The sequence below is a fragment of the Carica papaya genome, chromosome 1 (assembly GCF_054855325.1).
Source record: "Carica papaya isolate Zhongbai chromosome 1, ASM5485532v1, whole genome shotgun sequence".
In the NCBI taxonomy this organism is placed as follows: Eukaryota; Viridiplantae; Streptophyta; class Magnoliopsida; order Brassicales; family Caricaceae; genus Carica; species Carica papaya.
In genome coordinates, this window is record NC_142309.1 from 14741860 (window position 1) to 14756930 (window position 15071).

At 45.8% G+C, this 15071-nt stretch overlaps 3 non-coding genes and 26 pseudogenes across 3 annotated transcripts; all 29 read right to left on the reverse strand.

Annotated features, from left to right (window-relative positions):
- Window positions 1–168: 168 nt before the first annotated feature.
- LOC148270237 (5S ribosomal RNA) lies at window positions 169–287 on the reverse strand (annotated as a pseudogene).
- Window positions 288–495: 208 nt separating this feature from the next.
- LOC148270238 (5S ribosomal RNA) lies at window positions 496–614 on the reverse strand (annotated as a pseudogene).
- A 205-nt stretch (window positions 615–819) lies between these two features.
- On the reverse strand, window positions 820–938 carry LOC148270239 (5S ribosomal RNA; annotated as a pseudogene).
- Window positions 939–1146: 208 nt separating this feature from the next.
- Window positions 1147–1265, reverse strand: LOC148270240 (5S ribosomal RNA; annotated as a pseudogene).
- A 531-nt stretch (window positions 1266–1796) lies between these two features.
- LOC148270241 (5S ribosomal RNA) lies at window positions 1797–1915 on the reverse strand (annotated as a pseudogene).
- Window positions 1916–2122: 207 nt separating this feature from the next.
- On the reverse strand, window positions 2123–2241 carry LOC148270242 (5S ribosomal RNA; annotated as a pseudogene).
- A 208-nt stretch (window positions 2242–2449) lies between these two features.
- LOC148270243 (5S ribosomal RNA) lies at window positions 2450–2568 on the reverse strand (annotated as a pseudogene).
- A 531-nt stretch (window positions 2569–3099) lies between these two features.
- On the reverse strand, window positions 3100–3218 carry LOC148270244 (5S ribosomal RNA; annotated as a pseudogene).
- Window positions 3219–3779: 561 nt separating this feature from the next.
- On the reverse strand, window positions 3780–3898 carry LOC148270245 (5S ribosomal RNA; annotated as a pseudogene).
- Window positions 3899–4458: 560 nt separating this feature from the next.
- Window positions 4459–4577, reverse strand: LOC148270246 (5S ribosomal RNA). The gene has a single exon (XR_015816058.1). It is a non-coding gene; the product is annotated as a 5S ribosomal RNA (ribosomal RNA).
- Window positions 4578–4782: 205 nt separating this feature from the next.
- Window positions 4783–4901, reverse strand: LOC148270247 (5S ribosomal RNA; annotated as a pseudogene).
- Window positions 4902–5107: 206 nt separating this feature from the next.
- LOC148270248 (5S ribosomal RNA) lies at window positions 5108–5226 on the reverse strand (annotated as a pseudogene).
- A 559-nt stretch (window positions 5227–5785) lies between these two features.
- LOC148270249 (5S ribosomal RNA) lies at window positions 5786–5904 on the reverse strand. Its single transcript, XR_015816326.1, has one exon. It is a non-coding gene; the product is annotated as a 5S ribosomal RNA (ribosomal RNA).
- Window positions 5905–6473: 569 nt separating this feature from the next.
- LOC148270250 (5S ribosomal RNA) lies at window positions 6474–6587 on the reverse strand (annotated as a pseudogene).
- Window positions 6588–6802: 215 nt separating this feature from the next.
- Window positions 6803–6920, reverse strand: LOC148270251 (5S ribosomal RNA; annotated as a pseudogene).
- A 560-nt stretch (window positions 6921–7480) lies between these two features.
- LOC148270252 (5S ribosomal RNA) lies at window positions 7481–7599 on the reverse strand (annotated as a pseudogene).
- An 882-nt stretch (window positions 7600–8481) lies between these two features.
- Window positions 8482–8600, reverse strand: LOC148270253 (5S ribosomal RNA; annotated as a pseudogene).
- Window positions 8601–9159: 559 nt separating this feature from the next.
- On the reverse strand, window positions 9160–9273 carry LOC148270254 (5S ribosomal RNA; annotated as a pseudogene).
- A 211-nt stretch (window positions 9274–9484) lies between these two features.
- On the reverse strand, window positions 9485–9603 carry LOC148270255 (5S ribosomal RNA; annotated as a pseudogene).
- Window positions 9604–10161: 558 nt separating this feature from the next.
- On the reverse strand, window positions 10162–10280 carry LOC148270256 (5S ribosomal RNA; annotated as a pseudogene).
- Window positions 10281–10486: 206 nt separating this feature from the next.
- Window positions 10487–10605, reverse strand: LOC148270257 (5S ribosomal RNA; annotated as a pseudogene).
- Window positions 10606–10811: 206 nt separating this feature from the next.
- On the reverse strand, window positions 10812–10930 carry LOC148270258 (5S ribosomal RNA). The gene has a single exon (XR_015816393.1). It is a non-coding gene; the product is annotated as a 5S ribosomal RNA (ribosomal RNA).
- A 204-nt stretch (window positions 10931–11134) lies between these two features.
- Window positions 11135–11253, reverse strand: LOC148270259 (5S ribosomal RNA; annotated as a pseudogene).
- A 559-nt stretch (window positions 11254–11812) lies between these two features.
- LOC148270260 (5S ribosomal RNA) lies at window positions 11813–11931 on the reverse strand (annotated as a pseudogene).
- A 206-nt stretch (window positions 11932–12137) lies between these two features.
- Window positions 12138–12256, reverse strand: LOC148270261 (5S ribosomal RNA; annotated as a pseudogene).
- A 524-nt stretch (window positions 12257–12780) lies between these two features.
- On the reverse strand, window positions 12781–12899 carry LOC148270262 (5S ribosomal RNA; annotated as a pseudogene).
- A 563-nt stretch (window positions 12900–13462) lies between these two features.
- LOC148270263 (5S ribosomal RNA) lies at window positions 13463–13581 on the reverse strand (annotated as a pseudogene).
- A 532-nt stretch (window positions 13582–14113) lies between these two features.
- Window positions 14114–14232, reverse strand: LOC148270264 (5S ribosomal RNA; annotated as a pseudogene).
- Window positions 14233–14764: 532 nt separating this feature from the next.
- Window positions 14765–14878, reverse strand: LOC148270265 (5S ribosomal RNA; annotated as a pseudogene).
- Between the last annotated feature and the right edge of the window lie 193 nt (window positions 14879–15071).

Sequence of the window (15071 nt, forward strand, 5' to 3'; positions counted from 1 at the left end):
TCTTCCCCCTCCCGTCATTTGTTTCCAAGTGCGTTCAAACTTCACCTCCTGTTATCGTTCTAATATCAATTAAAATGCCCCTGCGTCTTGACTCACTTTTGGGTATAAACCAGCGGACCATAGTTCCAGTCGCGCGTAAAGTCGAACGACCCATCTAAAAAAAAAAAATTGGTGCAACACGAGAACTTCCCAGGAGGTAACCCATCCTTGTACTACTTTCGCCAAAGCACACTTAACTGCGGAGTTCTGACGAGATCCGGTGCATTTGTGCTGGTATAATCGCACCTGTTTCATTTCGTGCTGAAAATGCATGCAATCCTTCTCATTCTCTCCCCCCTCCCATTATTTGTTTTCTTGTGCGTTCACACTGCACCTCTCCTTCTCGTTCTAATATTGATTAAAATGCCCCTGCTACTTGACTCACCTTTGCGAATGAACCAGCGGTTCATAATTCCATTCGTGCGTAACGTCGAACGACCCATCCGAAAAAAAAAATTGGTGCAACACGAGGACTCCCTAGGAGGTCACCCATCTGAGTACTACTCTCGCCCAAGCACACTTAACTGCGGAGTTCTGATGGGATCCGGTGCATTAGTGCTGGTATGATCGTACCTGTTTCATTTCGCGCTGCAAATAAATACACTCATTCTCCTTTCTTCCCCCTCCCGTAATTTGTTTCCTGGTGCGTTCACGCTTCACCTCTCATTCACGTTCTAATATCAGTAAAAATGCCCCTGCGTCTTGACTCACATTTGCATATAAACCAGCGGACCATAGTTCCAGTCGCGCGTAACGTCGAATGACCCATCTGAAAAAAAATGGGTGCAACACGAGAACTTCCTAGGAGGAAACCCATCCTTGTACTACTTTCGCCAAAGCACACTTAACTGCGGATTACTGATGGGATCCGGTGCATTTGTACTAGTATGATCGCACCTGTTTCATTTCGTACTGAAAATAAATACACTCCTTCTCCTTCCCTCCCCCCTCCCATCATTTGTTTCCTTGTGCGTTCACACTGCACCTCTCCTTCTCATTCTAATATCGATTAAAATGCCCCTGCTACTTGACTCACCTTTGCGAATGAACCAGCGGTTCATAATTCCATTCGTGAGTAACGTCGAACGACCCATCCGAAAAAAAAAATTGGTGCAACACGAGGACTCCCTAGGAGGTCACCCATCCGAGTACTACTCTCGCCCAAACACACTTAACTGCGGAGTTCTGATGGGATCCGGTGCATTAGTGCTGGTATGATCGTACCTGTTTCATTTCACGCTGCAAATAAATACACTCATTCTCCTTTCTTCCCCCTCCCGTAATTTATTTCCTGGTGCGTTCACGCTTCACCTCTCATTCACGTTCTAATATCAGTAAAAATGCCTATGCGTCTTGACTCACATTTGTGTATAAACCAGCGGACCATAGTTCCAGTCGCGCGTAACGTCAAATGACCCATCTGAAAAAAAAATGGGTGCAACACGAGAACTTCCTAGGAGGAAACCAATCCTTGTACTACTTTCGCCAAAGCACACTTAACTGCGGATTACTGATGGTATCCGGTGCATTTGTGCTAGTATGATCGCACCTGTTTCATTTCGTGCTAAAAATAAATACATTCCTTCTCCTTCCCTCCCCCCTCCCATCATTTGTTTCCTTGTGCGTTCACACTGCACCTCTCCTTCTCATTCTAATATCGATTAAAATGCGCCTTCTTCTTAACTCACATTTGCTTATAAACCAGTGGACCATAGCTCTAGTCGAGCGTAACGTCGAATGACCTGCCTGAAAAAATATTAGTGCGACACGAGGACTTCCAAGGAGGTCACCCATCCGAGTACAACTCTCGCCAAAGCACACTTAACTGCGGAGTTCTGATGGAATCCGGTGCATTTGTGCTGGTATGATTGCACCTGTTTTATTTTGTGCTGAAAATACATACACTCCTTCTCTTTCCTTCCCCCCTCCCATCATTTGTTTCCTTGTTCGTTCACACTGCACCTCTCATTCTCGTTCTAATATCGATTAAAATGCCCCTGCATCTTGACTCACATATGCATATTAACCAGCGGACCATAGTTCCAGTCGCGCGTAACGTCAAACGACCCGTCAGAAAAAAATATTGGTGCGACACGAGGACTTCCAAGGAGGTCACCCATCGGAGTACAACTCTCGCCAAAGCACACTTAACTGCGGAGTTCTGATGGAATCCGGTGCTTTAGTGCTGGTATGATCGCACCTGTTTTATTTTGTGCTGAAAATACATACACTCCTTCTCTTTCCCTCCCCCCTCCCATCATTTGTTTCCTTGTGCGTTCACACTGCACCTCTCCTTCTCGTTCTAATATCGATTAAAATGCCTCTGCTTCTTGACTCACATTTGCGTATAAACCAGCGGACCATAGTTCCAGTCGCGTGTAACGTCGAACGACCTATCTGAAAAAAAAAATATGTGCAACACGAGAACTTCCCACGAAGTAACCCATCCTTGTACTACTTTCGCCAAAGCACACTTAACTGCGTAGTTCTGATGGGATCCGGTGCATTTGTGCTAGTATGATCGCACTTGTTTCATTTCGTGATGAAAATACATACAATCCTTCTCCTTCCCTCCCCCCTCTCGTCATTTGTTTCCTTCTGCGTTCACAATGCACTTCTCCTTCTCGTTCTAATATCGATTAAAATGCCCTTGTTTCTTGATTCACATTTACGTATAAACCAGCGGACCATAGTTCCAGTCGCGCGTAATGTCGAATGATCTGTCTGAAAAAAACTTGTGCGTCACGAGGATTTCGCAGGAGGTCACGCATCCTAGTACTACTCTCGCCCAAGCACCCTTAACTTGCGGACTTCTGATAGAATCCGTTGCATTAGTACTGGTATGATCGCTCATGTTTCATTCTACGCTGCAAATACATACACTCTTTCTCCTTCCATCCCCCATCCCATCATTTGTTTCCTTGTGTGTGCACTCTGCATCTCTCTTTCTCGTTCTAATATACAGTAAAAAGCCCCGGCAGTGTGACTCACCTTTGCGAATGAACCAGCGGTTCATAATTCTATTCCCGCGTAACGTCGAACGACCCATCTGAAAAAAAATGGGTGCAACACGAGGACTTCCCAGGACGTCACCCATCTGAGTACTACTCTCGCCAAAGCACACTTAACTGCGGAATCCTCATGGGATCCGGTGAATAAGTGCTGGTATGATCGCAGCTGTTTAATTTTGCAATGCAAATACATACACTTCTTCTTTTTTCTTCCCCCCTTCGTCATTTGTTTCCTTGTGCGTGCGCACTGCACCTCCCGTTCTCGTTCTAATATCAAGTAAAATGCCACGACACCGTGACTCACATTTGCGAATAAACCTGCGGACCATAATTCAAGTCACGTGTAACGTCGAAAGAATCATCTGCAAAAAAATGGGTGCAACACGAGGACTTCGAGATATAATGGGTGAAATATAAGGACTTCGTAGGAGGTCACCCATCCTAGTACTACTCTCGCCCAACCACCCTTAACTTGCGGACTTCTGATAGAATCCGTTGCATTAGTGCTGGTATGATCGCTCATGTTTCATTCTGCGCTGCAAATACATACACTCTTTTTCCTTCCATCCCCCATCCCATCATTTGTTTCTTTGTGCGTGCACTCTGCATCTCTCTTTCTCGTTCTAATATACAGTAAAAAGCCTCGGCAGTGTGACTCACCTTTGCGAATGAACCAGCGGTTCAGAATTCTATTCCCGCGTAACGTCGAACGACCCATCCAAAAAAAAATGGGTGCAACACGAGGACTTCCCAGGAGGTCACCCATCTGAGTACTACTCTCGCCAAAGCACACTTAACTGCGGAATCCTCATGGGATCCGGTGAATAAGTGCTGGTATGATCGCACCTGTTTAATTTTGCACTGCAAATACATACACTACTTCTCCTTTCTTCCCCCCTTCGTCATTTGTTTCCTTGTGCGTGCGCACTGCACCTCCCGTTCTTGTTCTAATATCAAGTAAAATGCCACGACACCGTGACTCACATTTGTGAATAAACATGCGGACCATAATTCAAGTCGCGCGTAACGTCGAAAGAATCATCTGCAAAAAAATGGATGCAACACGAGGACTTCCAGATATAATGGGTGAAATATAAGGACTTCGCAGGAGGTCACCCATCCTAGTACTACTCTCGCCCAACCACCCTTAACAGCAGAGTTCTGATAGAATCCGTTGCATTAGTGCTGGTATGATCGCTCATGTTTCATTCTGCGCTGCAAATACATACACTCTTTCTCCTTCCATCCCCCCTCCCGTCATTTGTTTCCTTATGCGTGCACTCTACATCTCTCTTTCTCGTTCTAATATCAAGTAAAATACCCCGGCACCGTGACTCACCTTTACGAATGAACCAGTAGTTCATAATTCAATTCGCGCGTAACGTCGAACGATCCATCCAAAAAAAAATGGGTGCAACACGAGGACTTCCCAGGAGGTCACCCATCCGAGTACTACTCTCGCCCAAGCACACTTAACTACGGAGTTCTAATGGGATCCGGTGCTTTTGTGCTGGTATGATCGCACCTCTTTAATTTTGTGCTGCAAATACATAAACTCCATATCCTTTCTTCCCCCACTCGTCATTTGTTTTCTTGTGCGCGCGCACTGCACCTCCTGTTCTCGTTCAAATATCAAGTTTAATGCCACGGCGCCGTTACTCACATTTGCGAATAAACTTGCGGACCATAATTCAAGTCGCGCGTAACATCGAACGACCCATCTGAAAAAAAATGGGTGCAAAACGAGAACTTCCCAGGAGGTAACCCATCCTTGTACTACTTTCGCCAAAGCACACTTAACTATGGAGTTCTGATGGGATCCGGTGCATTTGTGCTGGTATGATTGCACCTGTTTCATTTTGTGCTGAAAATATATACACTCTTTCTCCTTCCCTCCTCCCTCCCGTCATTTGTTTCCTTGTACGTTCACACTGCACCTCTCCTTCTCGTTCTAATATCGATAAAAATGTCCCTTCTTCTTGACTCACATTTACGTATAAAGCAGGAGACCATAGCTCCAGTCGCGCGTAACGTCGAACGACCCGTCTGAAAAAAAATTGGTGCGACACGAGGACTTCACAGGAGGACACCCATCCGAGTACTACTCTCGCCCAAGCACACTTAATTGCGGAGTTCTAATGGTATCCGGTGAATTATTGCTGGTATGATTGCACCTGTTTAATTTCACGCTGCAAATACATACACTCATTCTCCTTTCTTCCCCCTCTCATCATTTGTTTTCTTGTGCGTACGCACTGCACCTCTCGTTCTCGATCTAATATCAAGTAAAATGCAACGGCGCCGTTACTCACAGTTGAGAATAAACCTGTGGACCATAATTCAAGTCGCGCGTAACGTCGAAAGAATCATCTACAAAAAAATGGGTGCAACACGAGGACTTCCCAAGAAAATGGGTGAAATATAAGGACTTTGCAGGAGGTAACCCATCCTAGTACTACTCTCGCCCAAGCACCCATAACTGTGGAGTTCTGATAGAATCCGTTGCATTAGTGCTGGTATGATCGCTCATGTTTCATTCTGCGCTGCAAATACATACACACTTTCTCCTTCCATCCCCCCTCCCGTCATTTATTTCGTTGTGCGTGCACTATGCATCTCTCCTTCTCGTTCTAATATCAAGTAAAATTCCACGGCACAGAGACTCTCCTTTGAGAATGAACCAGCGGTTCATAATTTTATTCGCGCGAAACATCGAACGACCCATCCGAAAAAAAAAGGTGCAACACGAGGACTTCCCAGGAGGTCACCCATCCAAGTACTAATCTCGCCCAAGCACACTTAACTGCGGAGTTCTGATGGGATCTGGAGCATTAGTGCTGGTATGATCGCACATGTTTCATTTTGCGCAGCAAATACATAAACTCCTCTCCTTTCTTCCGCCCCTCCACTCCCCCCCGGTCATTTGTTTCCTTATGCGTGCACACTGCACCTCCCGTTCTCATTCTAATATCAAGTAAAATGCCACGGCGCCGTGACTCACATTTGCGAATAAACCTGCGGATCATAATTCAAGTCGCGCGTAACGACGAAAGAATCATCTGCAAAAAAATGGGTGCAACACGAGGACTTCCCAAGAAAATGGGTGAAATATAAGGACTTCGCAGGAGGTAACCCATCCTAGTACTACTCTCGCCCAAGCACCCTTACCTGCGGAGTTATGATAGAATCTGTTGCATTAGTGCTGGTATGATCGCACCAGTTTCATTTCGTGCTGAAAATACATACACTCCTTCTCCTTCCCTTCCCCTCTCATCATTTGTTTCCTTGTGCGTTCACACTACACCTCTCGTTCTCGTTCTAATATCGAGTAAAATGTCCCGGTACCGTGACTCACCTTTGCGAATGAACCAGCGATTCATAATTCTATTCGCGCATAACGTCGAACAAGCCATCCGAAAAAAATGGGTGCAACACGAGGACTTCCCAGGAGGTTACCCATCCGAGTACTACTCTCGCCCAAACACACTTAACTGCGGAGTTCAGATCCGGTGCATTAGTGCTGGTATGATCGCACCTATTTCATTTCGCGCTGCAAATACATACGCTCCTTTTCCTTCCCCCCCCCCCCCCCCCCCCGCGTCATTTATTTCTTGGTGCATTCACACTTCACCTCTCCTTCTCGTTCTAATGTCAATTAAAATGCCCCTGCGTCTTGACTCACATTTGCGTATAAACAAGCGGACCATAGTTCTAGTTGAATGTAACGTCGAACGACCCATCTAAAAAAAAAATAGGTGTAACACGAGAACTTCCTGGAGGTAACCCATCCTTGTACTACTTTCGCCAAAGCACACTTAACTGCGGAGTTCTAATGGGATCCGGTGGATTTGTGTTGGTATGATCGCACCTGTTTAATTTTGTGCTGAAAATACATACACTCCTTCTTCTTTCTTCCCCCTCTCGTCATATGTTTCCTTGTGCGTGGGCACTGTACCTCCCATTCTCGTTCTAATATCAAGTAAAATGTCACGGTGCCGTGACTCACATTTACGAATAAACCTGCGGACCATAATTCAAGTCGCGCGTAAGATCAAAAGAATCATCTGCCAAAAAATGGGTGCAACACGAGGACTTCCCAAGAAAATGGGTGAAATATAAGGACTTCGCAGGAGGTCACTCATCCTAGTACTACTCTCGCCCAAGCACCCTTAACTGCGAAGTTTTGATAGAATCCGTTGCATTAGTGCTGGTATGATCCCTCATGTTTCATTTTGCGCTGCAAATACATACACTCTTTCTCCTTCCATCCCCCCTCCCGTCATTTGTTTCCTTGTGCGTGTACTCTGCATCTCTAATTCTCGTTCTAATATCAAGTAAAATGCCCCGGCACCGTGACTCACCTTTGCGAATGAACCAGCAGTTCATAATTCCATTCGCGCGTAACGTCGAATGACCCATCCGAAAAATAATGGGTGCAACATGAGGACTTCCCAAGAAGTCACCCATCCGAGTGCTACTCTTGCCAAAGCACACTTAACTGCGGAGTTCTGATGGGATCTGATGCATTAGTGCTGGTATGATCGCACCAGTTTCATTTCGCGCTGCAAATACATACACTCCTTCTCCTTTCTTCCACCTCCCATCATTTGTTTCCTGGTGCGTTCACACTTCACCTCTCTTTCTCGTTCTAATATCAATTAAAATGCCCCTGCTTCTTGACTCACTTTTGCGTATTAACCAGCGGACCATAGTTCCAATCGAGTGTAACGTCGAACGACCCATCTAAAAAAAAATGGGTGCAACACGAGAACTTTCCAGGAGGTAACCCATCCTTGTACTACTTTCGCCAAAGCACACTTAACTGCGTAGTTCTTATGGGATCGGGTGCATTTATGCTGGTATGATCGTACCTATTTCATTTCATGCTTGAAATACATACACTCCTCCTTTTTTCCCCCTCTCGTCATTTGTTTCCTTGTGCGTGCGCACTGCACCTCCCGTTCTCGATCTAATATCAAGTAAAATGTCACGGCGCTGTTGCTCACATTTGCGAATAAACCTACGGACCATAATTCAATTCGCGCGTAACGTCGAAAGAATCATCTGCAAAAAAATGGGTACAACACGAGGACTTCCCAAGAAAATGGGTGAACTATAAGGACTTCGCAGGATGTCACCCATCCTAGTACTACTCTCGCCCAAGCACCCTTAACTTGCGGAGTTCTGATAGAATCCGTTGCGTTAGTTCTGGTATGATCGCTCATGTTTCATTCTGCGCTGCAAATACATACACACTTTCTCTTTCCATCCCCCCTCCCGTCATATGTTTCCATGTGTGTGCACTCTGCATCACTCCTTCACGTTCTAATATCAAATAAAATGCCCCGGCATCGTGACTCATCTTTGCGAATGAACCAGCGGTTCATAATTCCATTCGCGAGAAACATCGAACGACCCATCCAAAAAAAAATGGGTGCAACACGAGGACTTTCTAGGAGGTCACCCATCCGAGTACTACTCTCGCCCAAGCACACATAACTGCGGAGTTCCGATGGGATCCGGTGCATTAGTGCTGGTATGATCGCACATGTTTCATTTCGCGCTGCAAATACATAAACTCCTTCTCCTTTCTTCCCCCTCCCGTCATTTGTTTCCTTGTGTGTGCGCACTGCACCTCCCATTCTCGTTCTAATATCAAGTAAAATGCCACGGCGCTATGACTCACATTTGCGAATAAACCTGCGGACAATAATTCAAGTCGCGTGTAACGTCGAAAGAATCATCTGCAAAAAAATGGGTGCAATACGAGTACTTCCCAAGAAAATGGGTGAAATATAAGGACTTCGCAGGAGGTCACCCATCCTAGTACTACTCTCGCCCAAGAAGCCTTAACCGCGGAGTTCTGATAGAATCTGTTGCATTAGTGCTGGTATAATCGCTCATGTTTCATTCTGTGCTGTAAATACATACACTCTTTCTCCTTCCATCCCCCCTACCGTTATTTGTTTCCTTGTGCGTGCCCTCTGCATCTCTCATTCTTGTTCAAATATCAAGTAAAATGTCCCAGTACCCTGACTCACCTTTGCGAATGAACCAGCGGTTCATAATTCTATTCGCGCATAACATCGAACAAGCCATCCGAAAAAAATGGGTGCAACACGAGGACTTCCCAGGAGGTTACCCATCCGAGTACTACTCTCGCCCAAACACACTTAACTGCGGAGTTCAGATCCGGTGCATTAGTGCTGGTGTGATCGCACCTGTTTCATTTCGCGCTGCAAATACATACGCGCCTTTTCCTTTCCGCCCCCCCCCTCCCGCGTCATTTGTTTCCTGGTGCGTTCACACTTCACCTCTACTTCTCGTTCTAATGTCAATTAAAATGCCACTGCGTCTTGACTCACATTTGCGTATAAACAAGCGGACCATAGTTCCAGTCGAACGTAACATCGAACGACCCATCTAAAAAAAAATAGGTGCAACACGAGAACTTCCCAGGAGGTAACCCATCCTTGTACTACTTTCGCCAAAGCACACTTAACTGCGGAGTTCTGATGGGATCCGGTGCATTTGTGCTGGTATGATCGCACCTATTTATTTTTGTGCTGAAAATACGTACACTCCTTCTTTCTTCCCCCTCTCGTCATTTGTTTCCTTGTGCGTGGGCACTGTACCTCCCATTCTCGTTCTAATATCAAGTAAAATGTCACGGTGCCGTGACTCACATTTACGAATAAACCTGAGGACCATAATTCAAGTCGCGCGTAAGATCAAAAGAATCATCTGCCAAAAAATGGGTGTAACACGAGGACTTCCCAAGAAAATGGGTGAAATCTAAGGACTTCCCAGGAGGTCACCCATCCTAGTACTACTCTCGCCCAAGTACCCTTAACTTGCGGAGTTCTGAAAGAATCCGTTGCATTAGTGCTGGTATGATCGCTCATGTTTCATTCTGCGCTGCAAATGCATACACTCTTTCTCCTTCCATCCCCCCTCCCGTCATTTGTTTCCTTTTGCGTGCACTCTGCATCTCTCCTTCTCGTTCTAATATCAAGTAAAATGCCCCCGCACCGTGACTCACCTTTGCGAATGGACCAGCGGTTCATAATTCCATTCGCGCGTAACGTCGAACGACCCATCCGGAAAAAAATAGGTGCAACACGAGGACTTCCCAGGACTTCACCCATCCGAGTACTACTCTCGCCCAAGCATACTTAACTGTGGAGTTCTGATGGGATCCAGTGCATTAGTGCTTGTATGATCGCACCTGTTTCATTTCGCACTGCAAATACATATACTCCTTCTCCTTTCTTCCCCCTCCCGTCTTTTGTTTCTTGGTGCATTCACACATCACCTCTCCTTCTCGTTCTAATATCAATTAAAATGCTCTTGCGTCTTGAGTCACATTTTTGTATAAACCAGCGGACCATAGTTCCAGTCGCGCGTCACGTCGAACGACTCATCTGAAAAAAAAATGGGTGCAACACGAGAACTTCCCAGGAGGTAACTCATCCTTGTACTACTTTTGCCAGAGCACACTTAACTGCGGAGTTCTGATGGGATCCGGTGCATTTGTGCTGGTATGATCGCACCTGTTTCATTTCCTGCTGAAAATACATACACTCCTTCTCCTTCCCTCCCCCCTCCCATCATTTGTTTCCTTGTGTGTTCACACTGTACCTCTCCTTCTCGTTCTAATATCGATCAAAATGCCCCTGCTTCTTGCCTCACATTTGCGTATAAACCAGCGGACCAAAGTTTCAGTCGCGCGTTACGTCGAATGACCCGTCTGAAAAAAAATTGGTGCGACACGAGGACATCCCAAGAGGTCACCCATCCGAGTACTAGTCTCGCCCAAGCACATTTAACTGCGGAGTTCTGATGGGATCCGGTGCATTTGTGCAGGTATGATCGCACCTGTTTATTTTTGCGCTGCAAATACATACTCTCCTTTTCCTTTCTTCCCCCTCCAGTCATTTGTTTCTTGTGCGTGCGCACTGCACCTCCCGTTCTCGTTCAAATATAAAGTAAAATGCAACGGCGCCGTGACTAACATTTGCTAATAAACCTGCAGACCATAATTGAAGTCGTGCGTAACGTTGAAAGAATCATCTGCAAAAAAATTGGTGCAACACGAGGACTTCCAAGGAGGTCACCCATCCTAGTACTACTCTTGCCCAAGCACACTTAACTGTGGAGTTCTGACGGGATCCGGCGCATTAGTGCTGGTATGATCGCACCTATTTAATTTCGCGCTGCAAATACATACACTCCTTCTCCTTTCTTCCCCCTCCCATCATTTGATTTTTTGTGCGTGTGCACTGCACCTCCCGTTCTCGTTCAAATATCAAGTAAAATGCTATGGCGTCGTGACTCAATTTGCGAATAAACCTTCGGACCATAATTCAAGTCGCGCGTAACGTCGAAAGAATCATCTGAAAAAAAAATGGGTGCAGCACGAGGACTTTCCAAGAAAATGGGTGAAATATAAGGACTTCGCAGGAGGTCACCCATCCTAGTACTACTCTCGCCCAAGCACCCTTAACTGCGGAGTTCTGATAGAATCCGTTGCATTAGTTCTGGTATGATCGCTCATGTTTCATTCTGGGCTGCAAATACATACACTCTTTCTCCTTCCATCCCCCCTACTGTCATATGTTTCCATGTGCGTCCACTCTGCATCTCTCTTTCTCGTTCTAATATCAAGTAAAATGCTCCGGCACCGTGACTCACCTTTGTGAATGAATTAGCGGTTCATAATTCTATTCGCGCGTAACGTCGAACGACCCATCCGAAAAAAATGGGTGCAACACGAGAACATCCCAGGAGGTCACCCATCCGAGTACTACTCTCGCCAAAGCACACTTAATTGCGAAGTTCTGATGGGATACGATGCATTATTGCTAGTATGATCACACTTGTTTTATTTCGCGCTGCAAATACATACACTTCTTCTCCTTTCTTCCCCCTTCCGTCATTTATTTCCTTGTGCGTTCACACTTCACCTCTCTTTCTTATTCTAATATCAATTAAAATGCCCCTGTGTCTTGACTCACATTTGCGTATAAACCAGTGGACCATAGTTCCAGTCGCGCTAAACGTCAAACGATCCATCTGAAAAAAAAAAGGGTGCAACACGAGAACTTCCCAGGAGGTAACCCATCCTTGTACTACTTTCGCCAAAGCACACAGATCTGCAGAGTTCTGATGGGATCCGGTGCATTAGTGCTGGTATGATCACACCTATTTAATTTCGCGATGCAAATACATACACTCCTTCTCCTTTCTTCCCCCTCCCGTTCTCGTTCAAATATCAAGTAAAATACCACGGCGCCGTGACTCACATTTGCGAATAAACCTTCGGACCATAATTCAAGTCGCGCGTAACGTCGAAAGAATCATCTGCAACAATATGGGTGCAACACGAGGACTTCCCAAGAAAATAGGTGAAATATAAGGACTTCGCAGGGAGTCAACCATCCTAGTACTACTCTCGCCCAAGCACCCTTAACTTGCGGAGTTCTGAAAGAATACATTGCATTAGTACTGGTATGATCGCTCATGTTTCATTCTCCGCTGCAAATACATAAACTCTTTCTCCTTCCTTCCCCCCTCCCGTCATTCGTTTACTTGTGCGTCCACTCTGCATCTGTCCTTCTCGTTCTAGTATCAAATAAAATGCCCCAGTACCGTGACTCACCTTTGCAAATGAAACAGCATTTCATAATTCCATTCGCGCGTAACGTGGAACGACCCATCCGAAAAAAAATGGGTGCAACACGAGGACATCCCAGGAGGTCACCCATCCGAGTACTACTCTCGCCCAAGCACACTTAACTGCGGAGTTCTGATGGGATCCGGTGCATTAGTGCTGGTATGATCGCACAAGTTTAATTTTGCGCTGCAAATACATACACTCCTTCTCCTTTCTTCCCCCTCCCATCATTTGTTTCCTTGTGCGTGCGCACTGTACCTCTCATTCTCGTTCAAATATCAAGTAAAATGTCACGGTGCCGTGACTCACATTTGCGAATAAACCTGCGGACCATAATTCAAGTCGCGCGTAACGTCAAAGGAATCATCTGCAAAAAAATGGGTGCAACACGAAGACTTCCCAAGAAAATGGGTGAAATATAAGATCTTCGCAATGAGGTCACCCATCCTAGTACTACTCTCGCCCAAGTACCCTTAACTTGCAGAGTTCTGATAGAATACGTTGCATTAGTGCTGGTATGATCGCTCATGTTTCATTCTGCGCTGCAAATACATACACTCTTTCTCCTTCCATCCCCCCTCCCGTCATTTATTTCCTTGTGCGTCTACTCTGCATCTCTCCTTCTCGTTCTAATATCAAGTAAAACGCCCCAGCACTGTGACTCACCTTTGCGAATGAACCAGTGGTTCATAATTCCATTCGCACGTATCGTCGAATGACCCATCCGAAAAAAAAATAGGTGCAACAAGAGGACTTCCCAATGGGTCACCCATCCTAGTACTACTCTCGCCAAAGCACACTTAACTGCGGAGTTCTGATGGGATCCGGTGCATTAGTGCTGGAATGATCGCACCTATTTATTTTCGCGCTAGAAATACATACATTCCCTCTCCTTTCTTCCCCCTCCCATCATTTGTTTCCTGGTACGTTCACACTTCACCTCTCCTTCTCGTTCTAATATCAATTAAAATACCCCTGTGTCTTGACTCACATTTGTATATAAACCAGCGAACCATAGTTCCAGTCGCGCTTAACGTCGAACGACCCATCTTAAAAAAAAAATGGGTACAACACGAGAACTTCCTAGAAGGTAACCCATCCTTGTACTACTTTCGCCAATGCACACTTAACTGCGGGGTACTGATGGAAACCGATGATTTTGTGCTGGTATGATCGCACCTGTTTCATTTCGTGCTGAAAATACATACACTCCTTCTCCTTCCCTCCCCCTTCCCATCATTTGTTTCCTTGTGCGTTCACACTGCACCTCTCCTTCTCTTTCTAATATCATTTAAAATGCCCCTGCTTCTTGTCTCACATTTGTGTATAAACCAGCGAACCATAGTTCCAGTCGCGCGTAAATTTGAACGACCCGTCTGAAAAAAAATTGGTGCGACACGAGGACTTCCCAGGATGTCACCCATCCGAGTACTACTCTCGCCCAAGCACACTAAACTGCGGAGTTTTGATGGGATCCGGTGCATTAGTGCTGGTATGATCGCACCTGTTTAATTTCGCGCTGCAAATACATACACTCCTTCTCCTTTCTTCCCCCTCCCGTCATTTGTTTCCTTGTGCGTGCGCATTGCACCTCCCGTTCTCGTTCTAATATCAAGTAAAATGCCACGGCGCCGTGACTCACATTTGCGAATAAACCTACGAACCATGATTGAAGTCGCGCGTAACGTCAAAAGAATCATCTGCAAAAAAATGGGTGAAATATAAGGACTTCGCAGGAGGTCACCCATCCTAGTACTACTCTCGCCCAAGCACCCTTAACCTGCGGAGTTCTGATATAATCCGTTACATTAGTGCTGGTATGATCGCTCATATTTCATTCTGCGCTGCAAATAAATACACTCTTTCTCCTTCCATCCCCCCTCCCGTCATTTATTTCCTGTGTGCGTGCACTCTGCATCTCTCCATCTCGTTCTAATAACAAGTAAAATGCTCCGACACCGTGATTTACCTTTGCGAAGGAACCAGCGGTTCATAATTCCATTCGCGCGTAATGTCGAACGACCCATCTGAAAAAAAATCAGTGCAACACGAGGACTTCCCAGGAGGTCATCCATCCGAGTACTACTCTCGCCCAAGCACGATTAAGTGCGGAGTTCAGATCCGGTGCATTAGTGCTGGTACGATCGCACCTGTTTCATTTCGCGCTGCAAATACTTACACTCCTTCTCCTTTCTTCCCCCTCCCGTCATTTGTTTCCTGGTGCGTTAACACTTCACCTCTCCTTCTCGTTCTAATATCAATTAAAATGCCCATGCGTCTTGACTTACATTTGCGTATAAACTAGCGAACCATAGTTCCAGTCACGCATAACATCGAACGACCCA